Source organism: Anolis sagrei, chromosome Y, assembly GCF_037176765.1.
Source record: "Anolis sagrei isolate rAnoSag1 chromosome Y, rAnoSag1.mat, whole genome shotgun sequence".
NCBI lineage: Eukaryota > Metazoa > Chordata > Lepidosauria > Squamata > Dactyloidae > Anolis > Anolis sagrei.
This window is the reverse complement of record NC_090035.1, coordinates 6639482-6658088: the sequence shown is the minus strand read 5'-3', so window position 1 is coordinate 6658088 and position 18607 is coordinate 6639482. Positions and strand designations below refer to the sequence as shown.

At 44.4% G+C, this 18607-nt stretch overlaps 1 protein-coding gene across 5 annotated transcripts in view; it reads left to right on the top strand.

Annotated features, from left to right (window-relative positions):
* LOC132772495 (protein sidekick-1-like) overlaps positions 1 to 18607 on the top strand; it is a 1018253-nt gene that overhangs the window by 758674 nt on the left and 240972 nt on the right. The gene's annotated exons all lie outside the window — the stretch shown is intronic.

Below are 18607 nucleotides of genomic sequence, written 5' to 3'. Positions count from 1 at the left end.
GTTATTAAGCTGTTATCTAAACTTCAAACAAGGCTCCTTCCCCGGCTCCCATCCCACACGTATCCAATGCAATTTACCTTTCTAAGCTGGTGAATAATTGAGCAGAGTGACCTTTCTTGAATTAAGTTTTCACTTCTGAAAGTAAATCACCATTGTAGCAAACCCATGCAATGAGCAGAGGCTGTATTTGTAATTTGTCTCTATAATCATACAGGGGCCGACCACCGATGCCTGGCTAAAACTGGATCCCATTTATCACTTACTAAGGGATTTCAGCCCCTTTTTGTGTTATAAATGATTTGACACCGTCTCATTTACATACTTTCATTACCGTCAGAGGAAGGGAACAATTAAAACCACATGCACACAAACTCATGACAGGATGCTTCCGCTTGAAGATAAGTAGGAGAAAATGGGTGAGGGTCAGCACTCTGTCCAGATCTGTCCGACTATGTGCTGGGATTATGTCTGTTTATTATAGCCTATTGTAAGTTATGATGAAGATTGTTGATCTGAAAGGTGGGATCTAAATATTTCAAATAAATAAATTGGATCCCTTTTGTTCCTTGCTAGACACAAGAAACTGGGTTTCATAGAATCATAGAATCCTAGAGTTGGAAGAGACCTCATGGTGTGGCTGCTGTCCTCAGCGGGGAGAAGTAAAGCTTTGGCTGCTATCCTCAGGGGGAAGAAGTAAAGCTGTGGCCACTGTCCTCATGGGGAAGAAGTAAAGCTGTGACCGCTATCTTCAGGGGGAAGAAGTAAAGCTGTGGCCACTCTCCTCAGGGGGGGAGAAGTAAAGCTGTGGCTGCTGTCCTCAGGGGGGAGAAGTAAAGCTGTGGCTGCTGTCCTCAGCGGGGAGAAGTAAAACTGTGGCTGCTGTCCTCAGGGCCATCCAGTCCAACCCCATTCTGCCAAGAAGTAGGAAAATTGCCTTCAAAGCACCCTGGCAGATGGCCATCCAGCCTCTGTTTAAAAGCTTCCAAAGAAAGAGCCTCCACCACACATCATGGCAGAGAGTTCTACTGCTGAACGGTTTATTTTATTCTGTCATAGTTAACTGACTGTTAGTGTAACTACCCTGTTTTCCCCAATATAAAACATACCCATTAAATAGATCATAGCAGGATTTCTAAGCATTTGTGCAATATAAGCCATACCACAAAAATAAGAAATAGTGATAGATTAAGATTTGCCTGGTTGTTTCCTCTCTGCTGTTTTGCTGTTGTAATTATAGAGTTTTTTAATACTGGTAGCCAGATTTTACAACAGCAAATTACAACAGCAAAACAGCAGAGAAGAAACAACCAGGCACATCTTGACACCTCTCAACAGGGGATTTTCCCAGGCTCAGCCAGGCCTTCAAATGCTAATGAAGGTGGTCAGTTGAAACGTTCATACCTAGCTCCAGCAGAGAAGAGCTCCTTGCCCCACCCCAGCCATTCCACAGATATATAAACCCATTGTCCTAATTCCAACAGACCTCACTACCTTTGAGGATGCTTGCCATAGATGCAGGTGAAACGTCAGGAGAAATGCCTCTAGAACATGGCCCTATAGCCCGAAAAAACCCACAAGAACCTAGCAGAGTACATGCTTTGTACCTTATTCCTGATACCTAGTTTCTCCAGATACTTCAACTACTTGGAAGTTTGAAAACAGAATTTGGAAAGGTTATTTTTTTATATACCACAGGTCCTTAAAACCATTTTGGCTGCACAATTCTAGGAGCCGGAGTGGGGAGGAAAGCAATTGCCTCCAACTTTGTTTGAGAGCAACTTGTTTACTGAAGTCCTTGAAAGCTGCAATTTGAGGCCCACCATCCATCTCAGTAGATAGGGCTAAGCTAGTCGACAAGGCATTTTGGTTTGCTCAGCAAAGAAAAGAAAGACCAAAGAAAAAGAGTGAGAGAGCAAAGGGGGGAAAAACCCAGTTTCTCGCTTGAGAGGCAGTGAATGTGACAGAAGGGAGACGGAGTACAATTTAATTATCCAGTCCTCTAAGGGCAGGTCTGGGATTACAGGAATCAATCTTTTGCATTCAAAAATGAATGCTGTTCTGATCACTAGGACCTGTTTTAGGAAGGTGTGTAAAGGTTTGCAGCCATAGATTCCTCAACAGGAAAGCTACCCCGAACTGTAAATGCTATTCATAGATAGACCATGCTCCGGACAGATATTTTGGTATCTGCTTCCCTTGAGGCTTTCAGGGCAAAGGCAACATCTGTCTAGATGGCTTAGATATAGAGGCTTTTTTTCTGTTTCAGGGCAATGTGGTGTGTTTGATAACCCACTGCGTTGCATCCCTTGCTGTGACTCTTTTAACCAGAACCGTCCCCTGCAAGGGCAGCTGAGCTTCAAAAGGTCCACATTCAAAAATCTGTCAAATCAAAATTTCTCTCTCAGCATCTGTTTACATGATTTCCTAATTATGTTGCGTTATAAACAGTGCATGGAGCAATCAGGGCTGGGTGTGTGAAGAACCCCTGCACCTCTTGGCTTAAGAAAACTAGATATTAAGGAAAGAGATGGAGGAGTAAATGTCAGTGCTTGCTCTGTGGATTGAAATGTTGTCTGCTTTGCAAAAGGAATTGCTTCTATCGCACTCAGTTCCTATTGGTACACAAGGCCCTAAGAGAGTCATTGGGCTTAGAGAAATCCAGTTGGTCATACCAGCTACTTCAGTGTTTCTCAACCTGGGGGTCGGGACCCCTGAGGGGTTCATGAGGGGGTGTCAAAGGGGTCACCAAAGACCATCAGAAAACATAGTATTTTCTGGTGGTCATTGGGATTCTGTGTGGGAAGTTTGATCCAATTCTATTGTTGGTCGAGTTCGGAATGCTCTTTGATTGTAGGTGAACAATAAATCCCAACAACTACAACTCCCAAATGTCAAGGTCTATTTTCCCCAGACTCTACCAGTGTTCACATTTGGGCATACTGAGTATTCGTGCCAAGTTTGGTCCAGATCAATCATTGCATGAATCCACAGTGCTCCTCTGGATATAGGTGAACTACAACTCCCAAACTCAAGGTCAATGCCCACCAAACCCTTCCAGTGTTTTCTGTTGGTCATGGGAGTTCTTTGTGCCAAGTTCGGTTTAAATCCATCGCTGGTGGAGTTCAGAATGCTTTTTGATTATAGGTGAACTATAAATCCCAGCAACTACAACTCCCAAATTACAAAATCAGTCCTCCCCCCCCCCCCAACCCCACTAGCATTCACATTGGGCATATCAGGGGCGATTAAATAGTAAATATTTACATCCAGTGGAGGCCAGGGATGTGCGGTGGCCTGAGGCACGGCGGGGCACGGCGGGGACCCCGGGAAGTGCGGTGGCCTGAGGCACGGTGGGGACCCAGGGAAGTGCGGTGGCCTGAGGCACGGCGGGGACCCCGGGAAGTGTGGTGGCCTGAGGCACGGCGGGTGCCCTTGGGATGGGCTGGGAGCCGGGTAAGGAAGTGTGGGTAAGAAAATAATATATAACATATGAAATAATGTATAAATATTAAAATTAATATGGTGTCCCTACTTCACGGATCTTCACTTATCGTGGGTGGTCCTGGAATGGAACCCCCATGATAAGTATGTGTTTTTTCAAAACCCTCCAACGTTGCCTATGCCATGCTGGAGGAATCCCCTCTCAGCTCCCAAAATGCCCGAGATAACACCATTCAGAGATCTGCAGGACCTATTGAGAACTGTCCTGCCCTTAGCGTAGGTAGGGTTAACAAGCTGACCACACTATTGTCACATCCTTGGCACAGACACTGCTTCTTTAAGAACAAACCACCCGGTTTCACCTTTCTCTTTTCACACAGAAATTCATTCCAGCTGTGCTGCACTCCTGCTGCCCTTAAGTAGCCTTTTGGCTGGCTTCCGTCTCCAAAGCGTGAGTGTCCATAGGTACCGAGCTGATATAGGCAGCGATTACATAATTATGGCCACGCCGTGAGGCTCTGGGTCAGGCTATTCAGAAGCAAACATTTCAAGAAACAGCCGAGGGATTGTGTTTGGGGATTGCCTCATTGTAGTAATGAGGCCAGGCAAAAATGGATAGCGGTCAGCTTCAGTTTGGCAAGTCTGCTCAGGTCCTCGCTCTACCTAGGGATGCCCGGAATATATGTGTGTATGACTCATTTATATTACATATATCACTTGGCCTTGAAGCAGGAAAGTTTGGACTTCTCTTGTGACCAACCCGCCATAAATCATTGCATACGGCAAAATTGCAATCCAAAGTGGGGGAGCTTTTGTTTACTCTCAAAATCCTACTGGGCTACTTTCCTTTTTTGCACCTTTTTTGTAAGTACAGAGGGACTTTGTCGGTGTCTTAATTCTCCTTCCTGAGTTCCAGATGCTCCTCTGCCTTTTTTATCCACCAGTATGCATGTACATATTCTGAATGAGACACTTCAAGTAGTTGGCAAATCTGCTCCAGCTTGCCTCATTAAGACTTTGATAGAAGCAAATATGTAATGTTGAATACCCACTAAAACAGCCAACAGTTACATGGAAGGCTAGGCAGGTGTTTACCACATATCAGGCCATTTTTGAGGTGTGTTGTGAAGGTCCATCCTCCTGCCTTATCAACCAGTGATTCACGAGTATTGGATCAAATCTATATAAATAAAAATGTAATCTTCGTTTGTGGGATTGGCATAACACAAAAACCACTGGACTAATTGACAGAAAATTTGGATACAAGACACCTCTCAGGCCAACGAGTGACCATCACTGAAAAATACAGCAGAAGGGACCTAAAAAGCCAAAAAAGCAAACAGACGCCAACGCGCATACACAAAAATGACTCCGTCCGGCAATCAAAACACATAATAGCATATCCACACTCTCTTTCGGACTACAGCTCCCAGCATCTCTAGACCAGACCCTTTAGGAGAGGAGGCTGATCCAAATGCACTGCTTCCAAGATGCAAGCTTTCTTCTCCTTAGATTTCTTTGAGAGCATCCCAATCCCGGCATATTTCCAATTTCCTATTCCTGGATTGCAACTCCCAGCAATCCTCCAGATAGATAAGATAGATAGATAAGAGAGAGATAGGTCGGTAGGTAGGTAGATACATCGATCAGGAGGACGCTTCTGGAATGAGCTTCATGTATTCCAAGTAGACCAGAATGTACTTAGTCCTAATATTTTTTTATACTGGTTTTAAACCACTTCATTGGATGTGTTGCAATAGCAGATTCCCAGATTAGTTTAGTGTTTACACCTTATTTTATTTTTCTGATTATTTACTATTTAATGTTTATTTTACTTAAATGATATTTCTCTTTACTGTTCTAATGTAGCACAAATCCTATGTAAAATCATACTACGTATTTTTGACATTAATATTGAAATTTGAAGTATGTACAGAAAGTCTTATATACAGTCCAAAATTGGTAGAGAAGGAAGAAAGGAGAGAAAGAAGAAGGGAGGGAAAGTAAGGAAAGAGGTAGAGAAGGAAAGAAGGAAGGAAGGAAGGAAGAGAAAGAAAAGAGGAGAGAAAGAGGGAGGAAAGGTTGGCCACAGCAATGCGTGGTGGGTACAGCTAGTAAAGCTATAAGTTTGGGCATTGTAGATTTGGGAATGTGTTGGAAATTCTTTGTTAGAATTTCTTTTGGCAGAAATTTTCATATCCTGTAAAATCCAGTATTTTCGATGTGAACAAAAACATTTTTGTATTGTCGAAGGCTTTCCTGGCCGGAATCACTGGGTTGTTGTAGGTTTTTTTCGGGCTGTATGGCCATGGTCTAGAGGCATTCTCTCCTGACGTTTCGCCTGCATCTATGGCAAGCATCCTCAGAGGTAGTGAGGGACAACAGAGAGGCAGCAGACAGGAACATCTAATTACCTCCCAACAAAAGTTTGCTCCAGGCACAGTCAGCCCATTGTATGCTAATCAAGGTGGTCAGTTTATTTATTTGTCGTGTCAGGACAGCCAGTCAAAGTATATTATATTTCTAACAGAACAAAGCAAACAAACAAACAGACAAAATACAAAATGTGTGAGTTTGGTAGTTGATTAAATGTCCTTTGACCAATAGCTGGCCACTTGGAGTGCTTCTGGTGTTGCTGCAAGAAGGTCCTCTATTGTGCATGTGGCAGGGCTCAGGTTGCATTGCAGCAGGTGGTCTGTGGTTTGCTCTTCTCCACACTCGCATGTCGAGGATTCCACTTTGTAGCCCCATTTCTTGAGGTTGGCTCTGCATCTCGTGGTGCCAGAGCACAGTCTGTTCAGCTCCTTCCAAGTTGCCCAGTCCTCTGTGTGCCCACGGGGAGGAGTCTCTCATTTGGTATCAGCCATTGGTTGAGGTTCTGGGTTTGAACCTGCCATTTTTGGACTCTCGCTTGCTGAGGTGTTCCAGCGAGTGTTTCTGTAGATCTTAGAAAACTATTTCTTGATTTAAGTCGTTGACGTGCTGGCTGATACCCAAACAGGGGATGAGCTGGAGATGTCTCTGCCTTGGTCCTTTCACTATTGGCTGCTACTTCCAGGCAGATGTCAGGTGGTGCAATATCGGCTAAGCAGTGTAATTTCTCCAGTGGTGTAGGGCGCAGACACCCCGTGATAATGCGGCATGTCTCATTAAGAGCCACATCCACTGTTTTAGTGTGGTGAGATGTGTTCCACACTGGGCATGCGTACTCAGCAGCAGAGTAGCACAGCGCAAGGGCAGATGTCTTCACTGCGTCTGGTTATGATCCCCAGGTTGTGCCAGTCAGCTTTCGTATGATATTGTTTCTAGCACCCACTTTTGTTTGATGTTCAGGCAGTGCTTCTTGTAGGTAAGAGCACGGTCCAGAGGGAGTCCATGGTATTTGGGTGCACTGCAATGCTCCAGTGGGATTCCTTCCCAGGTGATCTTCAGAGCAAGCATGGTGGTCAGTTGCTGGTCAGTTGACCAGCATGCAAGCAAGGTGGTCAGTTGAAACATTCACACCTAGCTCCAGCAGAAAAGAGTCCTTTGTCTCACCCTGGTCATTCCACAGATATATAAACCCTTTTTCCTAGTTCCAACAGACCTCACTACCTCTGAGGATGCTTGCCATAGATGCAGACGAAACGTCAGGAGAGAATGCCTCTAGACCATGGCCAAAAACATTTTTTTTACTAAAACTGCACGCTCTCCCTATCCCCCTCTCTCTTTCTGAACAGAAATGTTCACCCTGAGACAGCAACCAAGTTTGTTTTAAAGGTGCCTGTTTGCAGAAACAGAGTACCTGCCTGACTCGTCAGTCCTGAAAATAACTGTGTGATAAAGAAGATCAAAATGGCATTAGTGTTGCTCCTGCAGCAGTTAGGAGGATGGATGGTGAGCCAAGGCTGGATTTACAACCCAGGACTGTTTGGGTCAAGGAAATCAGGGCAGGGATTTCTGTCTTCCCTCAACAGCCGTGATTTGCAAATAAAGCAAAGGTTAAAATGATAAAGATGGTACGAAGCTTAGGGAGGCATGGCACTGGGACCAAGGGAATGAGGTTTTCTTCTCTTCTCTTTGCATTTGTTTCCTTTTGTTATTTCTTACATTGCTGAGAAGAGCCTGGCGCTTACATTTGGGCTTGCTGTCAGCTGTGGCTTTCTTCTTCTTGCATGTTATTTGGATGCTTTGTACTCAGTGCCCTTTGGGCTTTCTTTCTGGGACTTGCTTTTTACCTGTCAGTGCCATCTCTGTACCTCATGCTAACACATTAGTCGCCTCACACTTCAGGGAGCTTCAAGATTCTCCCAACTTCTGGTTTTGGCACAGATGAGTGGCACAACATGTTTTCCAACTAGGTGATAGAATTCTCCTAAAGCAGTCTCCTTCTCAGAGGTTCTATCCTAGATGAGTTAAGTGGTGCAGAGAGAGTGCTTAGAAGGTGGAAGATCTGAGAAGTTCTCTGGAGGTTCACAGCTGAGGTTGATGAGTGCCACAGGATGCAAAGTTGAAGGAGTTGTTGCTCACTGGAAGACTTTTGAATGTGTCACGTTCTGGAACTGCAGTTGTAGGCTGGGTTAAAGTAAATATCTAGCTAATCCAGGCATGGGCAAACTTGGGTCCTCCTGGTATTTTGGACTCCAACTCCTACAATTCCTAACAGCTGGAATTGTGAAAATTGAAGTCCAAAACAGCTGGAGGGCCCAAATTTTTCCATGAATGAACTAATCACTCTGAAGAGCGGCTGCCTGCAGAGTAGACAATGCAGCACCACTTGCTATGGAAACCTGATGCATTAACCACCTCCTAGTTGGAGTGCATGCCCTCCAAGTGTTTTGTACTTCATCTCCCAGAATTCCTGACCATTTCACAAGCTACCTAAGGGCTTCCATGAGTTGGAGTCATAAACATCTGGAGGGCTACCAGTTGTGCAGCCTGCTATAGCATGTGCTCTGTCAGAAGCCTCAGCATGAAATACCAGCATGGTGTAAATCCACAGGCCAAGATGAAGCTGATAAGTCCAACAGAGGTGCAAACGTTTACAGGATATTGTCGAAGGCTTTCATGGCCGGAATCACTGGGTTGTTGTAGGTTTTTCCGGGCTATATGGCCATGTTCTGGAGGCAATTTTTCTCCTGACCTTTCGCCTGCATCTATGGCAAGCATCCTCAGAGGTAGTGAGGTCTGTTGGAAAAATGGGTTTATATATCTGTGGAATGACCATGGTGAGACAAAGGACTTTTGTCTGCTGGAGCAAGGTGGGAATGTTTCAGGAGAACGTCAGGAGAAAAATTGCCTCCAGAACATGGCCATATAGCCCGGAAAAACCTACAACAACCCAGTTTACAGGATAACACAACAAAGAAACCAAATGTCCATTCCAGGGTCGTAAGCCAAATACCCGAATGTCCATAGTACAAAATTTGACTCAGAATCTGTAGCCAAGATCCAAGGTAAGTCCAGGGTTCAGAAAACATGAGATAGCAAGAGTCCAAGGCCATAGCTTCTAGAACTGATATTGCAGCCATCAACAAGGAGGCAGGCTTGAGTTCCTTAAATCCTAAGTCCACAGGTGTTACCTTCTGATGGCTTTCTTCTCAGCTAGTCTTGAGGACCCTCATACCTGAGATCTCTGTCTTCACAGGTCCCCGAAAGCTGGAACAATTAACTCCTCATCAGCTTGCTCAGTGGAACTTGCCTGCACTTGTTCAGTAGGCTGAGATGTAATTCTTCCTTCTATGAGTGCTTCTTCAAAGCTTGGCTGAGGGAGGTGCTGGGCTCCAGCTCGGCCTCAGAGCCTTCCACCAGCATCTCTTTATCCGCATTTACCAAGTTGTTCCCGACACTCTCACAGATTGGCCCTGGAATGTTTTTGGAAGCTTCAACTGGTGCAAAATGTGGTAGCCAGTCTCATTATCTGGTGTGTGATTTTGGGACTACATATCATTCATCTTGAAACAGGGCACTGGCTTCCAATTTCGGTAAAAGTATGATAGCTGGGACCAAGTGCTGGTAGTGCTACGCTAGTTGCGCAGTGTAGCTCTGAATTAGAGAAGGGAACACATGTGCGAGACAGCATACCAAGTGACAGACACAACTGCGGCAGGATACCAGTGAAGTAATGTAAGAGTGACTGGATTTGATTCATTTTTCACCACTCTTCGTAATTCTCCTTTTTATCCTTCCTTCCAATGCAACAACGTTTTTTAATATCTCCGGATAGCCTACATCAGTATGCTTGGCTGTTTCCCCTCCCCCTTTCTGCCTAACTACCTTGCATAGGACCTCCGGATAGCCTACATCAGTGTTTCTCAACCTGGGGGTCGGGACCCCTGAGAGGGTCGTGAGGGGGTGTCAGAGGGGTCGCCAAAGACCATAAGAAAACACAGTATTTTCTGATGGTCCTGGGGATTCCATGTGGGAAGTTTGAGCCAATTCTATCATTGGTGGCGTTCATAATGCTCTTTGGTTGTATGTGAACTATAAATCCCAGCAACTACAACTCCCAAATGTCAAGATTCTATTTTCCCCAGACTCCACCAGTGTTCAAATTTGGGCATATTGAGTATTCGTGCCAAGTTTGGTCCAGTTCCACCATTGCATGAGTCCACAGTGCTCTCTGGATATAGGTAAACTACAACTCCCAACCTCAAGGTCAATGCCCATCAAACCCTTCAAGTGTTTTCCATTGGTCATGGGAGCCACGTTTGGTTCAAATCCATCACTGGTGGAGTTCAGAATGCTCTTTGATTATAAGTGAACTATCAATCCCAGCAACTACAACTCCGAAATTACAAAATCAATCCTCTCCCAACCCCACTAGCATTCACATTTGGGTGCATTGGGCATTTGTGCCCAGTTTTGTCCAGTGAATGAAAATGCATCCTGCATATCAGATATTTACATTATGATTTATAACAGTAGTAAAATGACTGTTATGAAGTAGCAGTGAAAACAATATTATGGTTGGGGGTCACCACAACATGAGGGACTGTATTAAGGGGTCACGGCATTAGGATGGTTGAGAACCACTGGCCTACATCAATATGCTTGACTGTTCCCCCCCCCCCCCCACCTTATACCGAACTACCTTGTTGACTCTGTTGTAGCAGCGTCTCTCACTGCATGTGGTCTCTCGCACACGTGGTGCGGTGTCTGGCACATGTGTCCTCTCCTCTAATTCTGAGCTGCATTATGCAACCAGCATAGCGTTACCAGCACTGGGTCCCAGCTATCATACTTTCACCGCAATTTCCTTCCCAGCTCCGCTCAAGGTGCTGGTTTTGACATACAAAGCCTTAAACAGTTTAGTGTCAACTTATCTGAAGTACCGATTCTGTCCATTATGCACAGGGCTTTGTGGTACATTTGAGACTAGCTCAGAGAGAAAAAGGTTGATACGATAAACGATCATACATAAACTATTGCTGTTCACACATACCATTCATAGGCATAAATGCTCATCCCTGGGCACTCCACTCCATGCCATCTGGTGAAGATCATTCTGCCAACTTCTTTCTCTCAGTTAGTCTCAAAGGTACTATAAGATTCCTTTGCATACCTATCCAGATGAATATTGCCATGTCTTTGATTCTGCCCAGAATCAGGGGAAGCCCAGCTCTATGTTCCACCGCTTTGGGAGATGGGGAGTACACCAGAGCTTTCTCTATAGTCCCAACTCCTCCTTAACTTTGATGTTGCCTCCGTTCATCTTGAGCTTCTAGTGAGCAGTGGCATTTTCACCTTTTCTCCTTGCCTTTGGTCACTAAACCCAAGATTAGCTTAGAGGTCTGTTTTAATTATATAAGATTTTTCAGAACTCATTTTGGCCATTTGCTGATAGAGAAGGTGTGCAAATGTTAGGTCTCAGGTATGTTATATATTGCCCATTGTTTGGCTTGAATTTCCTCAAGCAGCATTCTTCCATTATATGAAACTCTTTTCAAAAACCTTTACCTTGGCATGGCAAAATCAAGCCTTTGGATCCAGGAACATGCATGGCTGATAAACTACTGGTTGTCTTTGCACCAAAATCCAGCACATCTTTTGTGCTCTTTTTTCTCCCCAAGAGAAGTGATTTGTGTGGGAGCTGCTGTTTGTGGAGATCTATGGATAACGCCATGGCAGCCATCCAAAGACACTCAGGGCTCACAGCAATCTATATTCCTTTAAGATAATTACATCCTTGTGTGGAACACATCTAGGGGAAGATGGAGGGGGGAGGACTTCCCACGGCAAGAAAGGTGCAGCATGGGTGAAGGAAGCATCCATCTTGCCCACAAGAGTATTGGTGCTCTGTTGCTTTGGCCTCAGGTCATTGGAAACAGAGAAATTGCTGGGGAGCTTATTGATCTGCTGGAAGTTGGGGAAATGCAGGCTGGTGCTTTTGTCCCCCCTTCCCTAGTCTATATGTGAATCTGAAGGTAGGATTATCACTTTAGAGGAGGATTTAGAGATGAAGAAATGGTGTTACCTCTCAAGAAAAGCCCTGCTAGATCAAACTGCCACTCTCTCTAGAGTAGCTTTCCATTTTTCTGTTGCCCAACCAATGGAATCACTGTACCTTGATACTACTTTCCCTGCCATGGCTGCATCCGGTGGATTTGGTTTTGTAGTTTTGTGGGGCACTTGAAATTCCCCACAAGACAGATTAGGAGGAATTTCCTAGAGCATTGGAAAAAGATCTTGTTAAACATGTCATGTGGCGGCTAAAAAAGCCAATGGGATTTTGGCCTGCATAAATTGGAGGCTGGTGCCTAGATCCAGGGAAGTCATGCTTCCCCTCTATGCTGCCTTGGTCAGACCCAGGGCTATAGCCAGAAAAAAATGGGGGGGGGGGTTTGAAAATTTCGGGGGGGGGGGGGGTTGAAAATTTCAGGGGGGTGTTGAAAGCTGCCTCTTAGCTCACGCTGAAGCAAAGAGCACAGCAGGGGGCAGAGCAGCCTTCAATAGCCTGCAGCTCCGCCCCTGTCAACCACCTCCACCAAGTCTGGCCTCCTTAATGAGAGCATTCAACAACCCCCCCCCCCCAACTTGGTTGCTTCACTGAATCGGCTATTCCTGCAAGTAATGACAGTGTGAATAAATTGTCAATATTTGCTTGAGATAGGGCTTGCAGTTCTGGAGGGACTCTTATTTTTTTGCGTCTCACAGACTTACCTTGGGGATTTGGTTAACCAGTTAAAATTCATGAGTAAACCAGGTTTTTTTTAACCTGAAACATTTCGGGGGGGGGTTGAACTCCCCCCCCCAAGCTACAGACCTGGTCAGTCCACACCTGGGTCCAATTCCGGACACTGCAATTGAAGGGAGGTGTTGAGTCTAAGCTGGAATGTGTCCAGAGGAGGGCAACTCAAAGAATCAAGAGTCTGGAGAATAAGCCTTATGAGGAGTGGCTTAAAGAGCTGGGCATGTTTAGCCTGCAGAAGAGAAGGCTGAGAGGAGACATGATGTACACCATGGATCAAGATGTGAGGGGAAGTCATAGGGAGAAGGGTGCAAGCTTGTTTTCTGCTGCCCTGGAGACTAGGACACAGTGGAACAATGGCTTCAAACTACGAGAAAGAAGATTCCACCTGAACATGAGGAAGAACTTCCTAACAGTAAGGAGAGCTGTTCAGCAGTGGAACTCTCTGCCCTGGAGTGTCTCAGAGGCTCCTTCTTTGGAGGCTTTTAAACAGAGGGTGAATGGCCATCTGTCGGGGTTGCTTTGAGTGCGATTTTCCTGCTTCTTAGTGGAATGGGGTTAGACTGGATGGCCCAACTCTAAGATTCTATGATCCTAAGTGCATCACCAAACTACAGATCCCAGAATCCAATAGGATGGAAGCATGGTGGTTTAAGTGGGATATCAGACTGATGCGACTGTGCAGTGTGGATGTTTCTAGGAAGCCCACATAATTTGTAGAGTCACAGACCAATCTTGTTGCCACTCCTGGTATTCTGTGTCTTGCATGGGTGATATAAGGAATGGCATGGGTGTAACGTGTTCCTCTTTACAGCCTCTGGACATACAGTCATATTATAAACTAGCCGTCCTCTGCTACGCCGGCCATGTGCACGCGCCGGGGGACTTCGGGGAAGAGCCTTTGCGCATGCTCAGTTGCTTTTTGTAATCGTGAGTGTATTGAAATGTTGTTTGGAATTTTGATTCGCGTTGTGCATACCTTGTGGGTTGAGGTATGTGCATGGCAAATTTGGTGTGTTTTCGTCAGGGTTTTTTCACGTTTTGCTGTCCCGTTGAACGCCCTTTCCATTTTTATATATATAGATATTCGTGCCAAATTTGGTCCAGATCCATTACTGTTTGAGTCCACAGTGCTCTCTGGATGTAGGTGAACTACAACTCCCAAACTCAAGGTCAATGCCCACCAAACCCTTCTGGTGTTTTCTGTTGGTCATGGGAGTCCTTTGTGCCAAGTGTGGTTCAATTCCATTGTTGGTGGAGCTTAGAATGCTCTTTGATTGTAGGTGAACTATAAATCCCACCAACTACAAATCCCAAATCAATTTTTTTGAGTGGAGGACATAAATTGGACTGTTAGGTGTCTTGTGTCCAAATTTGGTGTCAATTCCCCCAGTGGTTTTTGAGTTCTGTGAATCCCACAAACGAACATTACATTTTTATTTAGATAGATGAACAAATATGCAGCTGTAAATTGAACAGTGAGGAGCAGAAATAATAAACACACAGAAAGCAACATTAACAATTTCTTGGCCCATGTTTGGATGGGCCAAGAAAAATGAAGCGGACAGGAGTGCATAAATCCAGCTGTGTAATTAAAATACACACATATGAACACATTGAACAAAGTAATTCAACATCCTCTAGTACTAAGAATAACATCCTGCCCTCCCTAGCCCTTGTCATCTCCAATAAGCCTTGAGACGACTCCCTTCTCCTTCCGCCTGCCTTTGCAACCTTGACAGGTACATCGTACTTATTGATGTGCCCTGTGGGCATCAGGTACCTACAGGAGGATGGGAAGGGAGCTATGCAAAAAATAAATTACAAAAAGGCCCTCTGCCAAGACCTTTCAAGTAGCCGGGAGATGTAATCTTGTTAACTGGGTAGTGTTAAACTTGCCTAAAGGTGCCGAGAGGCGCAAGAACAGTGAACACCGTGGAAATATGTTGGCTTTCTCCCTGTCGGGTGAAGGTTAGTCACAGTAATTCTATTGTGACCTTTAAATTACAGTCTCCAGATTGAAAGGGGGTGTGCTTTTGAAAAGTTTTCCTTCGAAATGTTCTGTTTTCTTGAGCGTCGAAGCCAGGTTTCACCCAGTGGTTTTGTGGATTTTTACAACAGCGAGGCAGTAGTCCCTATAAAGCAGGCATGGTCAAACCTGGGCCCTCCAGGTGTTTTGGACTTCAACTCCCACAATTCCTAACAGACTCAGGCCCCTTTCCTTTTTCCCCTCGGCCGCTTCGACCATCTAGTCCAACCCCACACCATAAAGGAAGGAAGCATAGAATCATAGAATCAAAGAGTTGGAAGAGACCTCCTGGGCCATCCAGTCCAACCCGATTCTGCCAAGAAGCAGGAATATTGCATTCAAATCACCCCTGACAGATGGCCATCCAGCCTCTGTTTAAAAGCTTCCAAAGAAGAAGCCTCCACCACACTCTGCGGCAGAGAGTTCCACTGCTGAACGGCTCTCACAGTCAGGAAGTTCTTCCTCATGTTCAGATGGAATCTCCTCTCTTGTAGTTTGAAGCCATTGTTCCGCGTCCTAGTCTCCAAGGAAGCAGAAAACAAGTTTGCTCTCTCCTCCCTGTGGCTTCCTCTCACATATTTATACATGGCTATCATATCTCCTCTCAGCCTTCTCTTCTTCAGGCTAAACATGCCCAGCTCCTTAAGCCGCTCCTCATAGGGCTTGTTCTCCAGACCCTTGATCATTTGAGTCACCCTCCTCTGGACACATTCCAGCTTAGAGTCAACATCTCTCGTGAATTGTGGTGCCCAGAATTGGACATATTCCAGGTGTGGTCTAACCAAAGCGGAATAGAGCATGGGGAGCATGACTTCCCTAGACCTAGACACTATGCTCCTATTGATGCAGGCCAAAATCCCATTGGCTTTTTTTGCCACCACATCACATTCCTGGCTCATGTTTAACTTGTTGTCCACGAGGACTCCAAGATCTTTTTCACACGTCCTGCTCTCGAGCAATGTAAGTACCCCTTCCTCACACAGTTGTTGTTTCAATCTTGCTTTGTCTCTGTTTAAAAAAGACACGGGGGAATATATAAATATAACAGTACATAATTTAAAACTTAAACATTGTTTGTAACATTTGGTTTGGCATAAAATCATCCTATCTGATATAATAACGGTACAGATTGTCATCAATTTTAACAGATTTTATTTCCTCTTCACACTTTTTGGTTTTGTTACAAATAAAGCCACAGAGTGCTGAACTGTTGGGAAAACTAAATTGTAAACAATTTCATGGGTTTTGCCAATTTATTACATGCAGCCAAAACCAATAAAACAGAATAAACCATCAACATTAGTGGAGGGAAACTGTTTATATACTTCTGGAACTAACAATGTAATAATCTCTGGTTATAGTTACTAGTAATCCTAACAAATGTTGTTTAGCTCCACTTTATAATGACAGAACAATTTGAAATGTGAAATGAGCACTGGGATTGTGGCGCATCTGGCTGAGTGTCAGCTGCATTAAGATCACTCTGACCAAAGGGTCATGAGTTCGAAGCCAGCCCGGGTTGGAGTGGGTTTCCAACCAATTGTGTGTAGCCTGTTGTCAACCTTTGCAACCTGAAAGACAGTTGCATCTGTCAAGTAGGAAAATTAGGTACCACCTTAAAGGGTGGGGAGGCTAAATTAACTGATTTATGAGGCCATAAAGAAGACTCCAGCAAAACACTCCAGCGGGGAAGCATGCGGGGAATGCAGAAGTGCTTCATCAGCGTCGCAGATGGACGATAAAAGCAACCGCTCCCCTGGCGGCCAGAAAAAGTTAAATAGCCTCTGTGTATGTCTGTATAGGTTGTATGTCAAAATTGGCATTGAATGTTTGCCATATATGTGTACACTGTAATCTGCCCTGAGTCCCCTGCAGGGTGAGAAGGGCGGAATAGAAATACTGTAATTTAAATTAAATTCAATTAAATGGAGAGAGATAGGGGTTCCTTGATGGTTTAATTCAGTGGTTCCCAAACTTTTTTAACCAGGGACCACTTGACCAGGGACAACTTTGACCAGGGACGACCCTCCAACATTATTACCGAAAGGGTTACAAATTACTTTTTGGTCAACTTAAGATTTGGTTTGGTTATTTGGGGTGCTGATTCAGAAAACTGCATTGGATAGATCACATCAGCTCTAGTTTCTGATACTGAACATATGCCATTCAGTAGTTGCCATCTCCAGTCCATCCCTTGTTTGTGTATCAGCCAGCACGTCAACGACTTAAATCAGGAAATAGTTTTCTAAGATCTACAGAGACACTCGCTGGAACACCTCAGCAAGTGAGAGTCCAAAAGTGGCAGGCTCAAACCCAGCACCTCAATCAATAGCTGATACCAAATGAGAGACTCCCCCCTGGGCACACAGAGGACTGGGCGACTTGGAAGGCGCTGAACAGACTGCGCTCTGGCACCACGAGATGCAGAGCCAACCTCAAGAAATGGGGCTACAGAGTGGAATCCATGACATGCGAGTGTGGAGAAGAGCAAACCACTGACCACCTGCTGCAATGCAACCTGAGCCCTGCCACATGAACAATGGAGGACCTTCTTGTAGCAACACCAGAGGCACTCCAAGTGGCCAGAGACTGGTCAAAGGACATTTAATCAACTACCAAGCTTGCAAATTCTGTGTTTTGTCTGTTTGTTTGTTTATGTTAAAAATGTAATACACATTTATGGTTGCTGATGACACGATAAATAAAAATAAAAATCTACTCACCCATAGAAAACCATATTTAATAAGCCTCGGCACTATAAGAGGGTTTGCTCTCGTTGAAATTGTTTAGTAACAGTGAGGCCACGAACCATATTTTAGTTCTTGAGGACCACTAGTGGTCCACGAGTACATCTTGGGAACCACTGGTTTAGTCTGTATTAATGGTTTCATTTTTAGTCTTAGCTTAGTATTTTAGTATTGCGTTTGAGTTGAGTTGAATTGAATTGTGTGTGTGTGTGTGTGTATATATATATATATACTAGCTGTGCCCTGCCATGCGTTGCTGTGGCCTATAGTAAAAGTTATCAAAGTTGAGGTAGATATCTGGACTATTATGAAAGAGAGGTACCTACCTATTCCTTCCCCCTTTTCCTCCCCCTTTCTCTTCTTACTTCCTTCTTTACCTCTTTCTTTCTTTCACTACTTGGTTTCATATACCTTGTGGGTTGTGTTATGGGCATGGGAATTTTGGTTAAGTTTCGTTGGGGGATTTTTGAGTTTTGTTGTTTTGCCGTTTTGTGAGTGTGTTGTTGTGTTGTTTTTCATTTTGAGTAGATATGTTTGTACCTTGTGGGTTGTGTTATGGGCATGGGAATTTTGGTTAAGTTTCGTTGGGGGGTTTTTGAGTTTTGTTTCCTCGTTGGATGCCCCTAACAAATTTATATATATAGATAGTATACAACACACAACTAAACTAAACTGAAACTACTAATGACTATTGTATTTGTTTATCTCTTTGCTTTGCTTTGTTTCTGCTTTTCTTTTTTTCTTCTGAATGTTGATTAGAGTGTCTGTATTAAAACTAATAAAGAATAATTATCTTTTAAAAAAAGAAAGAAAGGAAAAGCCATCTGACGATAGGAGCTGTTCAACAGCAGAATTAGTTTATCTGAAAGATTTATTGCCAGCTTGCCTGATCAAAGGTGCAGCCCCAGGGCAGATTACAATACTGTTCAAAACAATATTAAAAACAAGAGTTGCATCAATTAATAGAATGTAACAGACCAAATAAAACAGCAGCAGAAAGCGATCCTGTCCAAACAATTCAGGCAAACAGAAGGTTGCAAATAACACCCACTGGGCTTCTGCTGAATATACGTGAGTGATTAAAGGGCCCTTCCAGACAGCCTCATAATCTGGGACAAAGAAGTGGGGCAAAAAGCACGGTACCTTACAATAAGTCCAAACACGGAGCGGTCAGTCCCTGGCAGTGCCCCCCCCCCCCCCCCCCACCATCCTGACACCTTT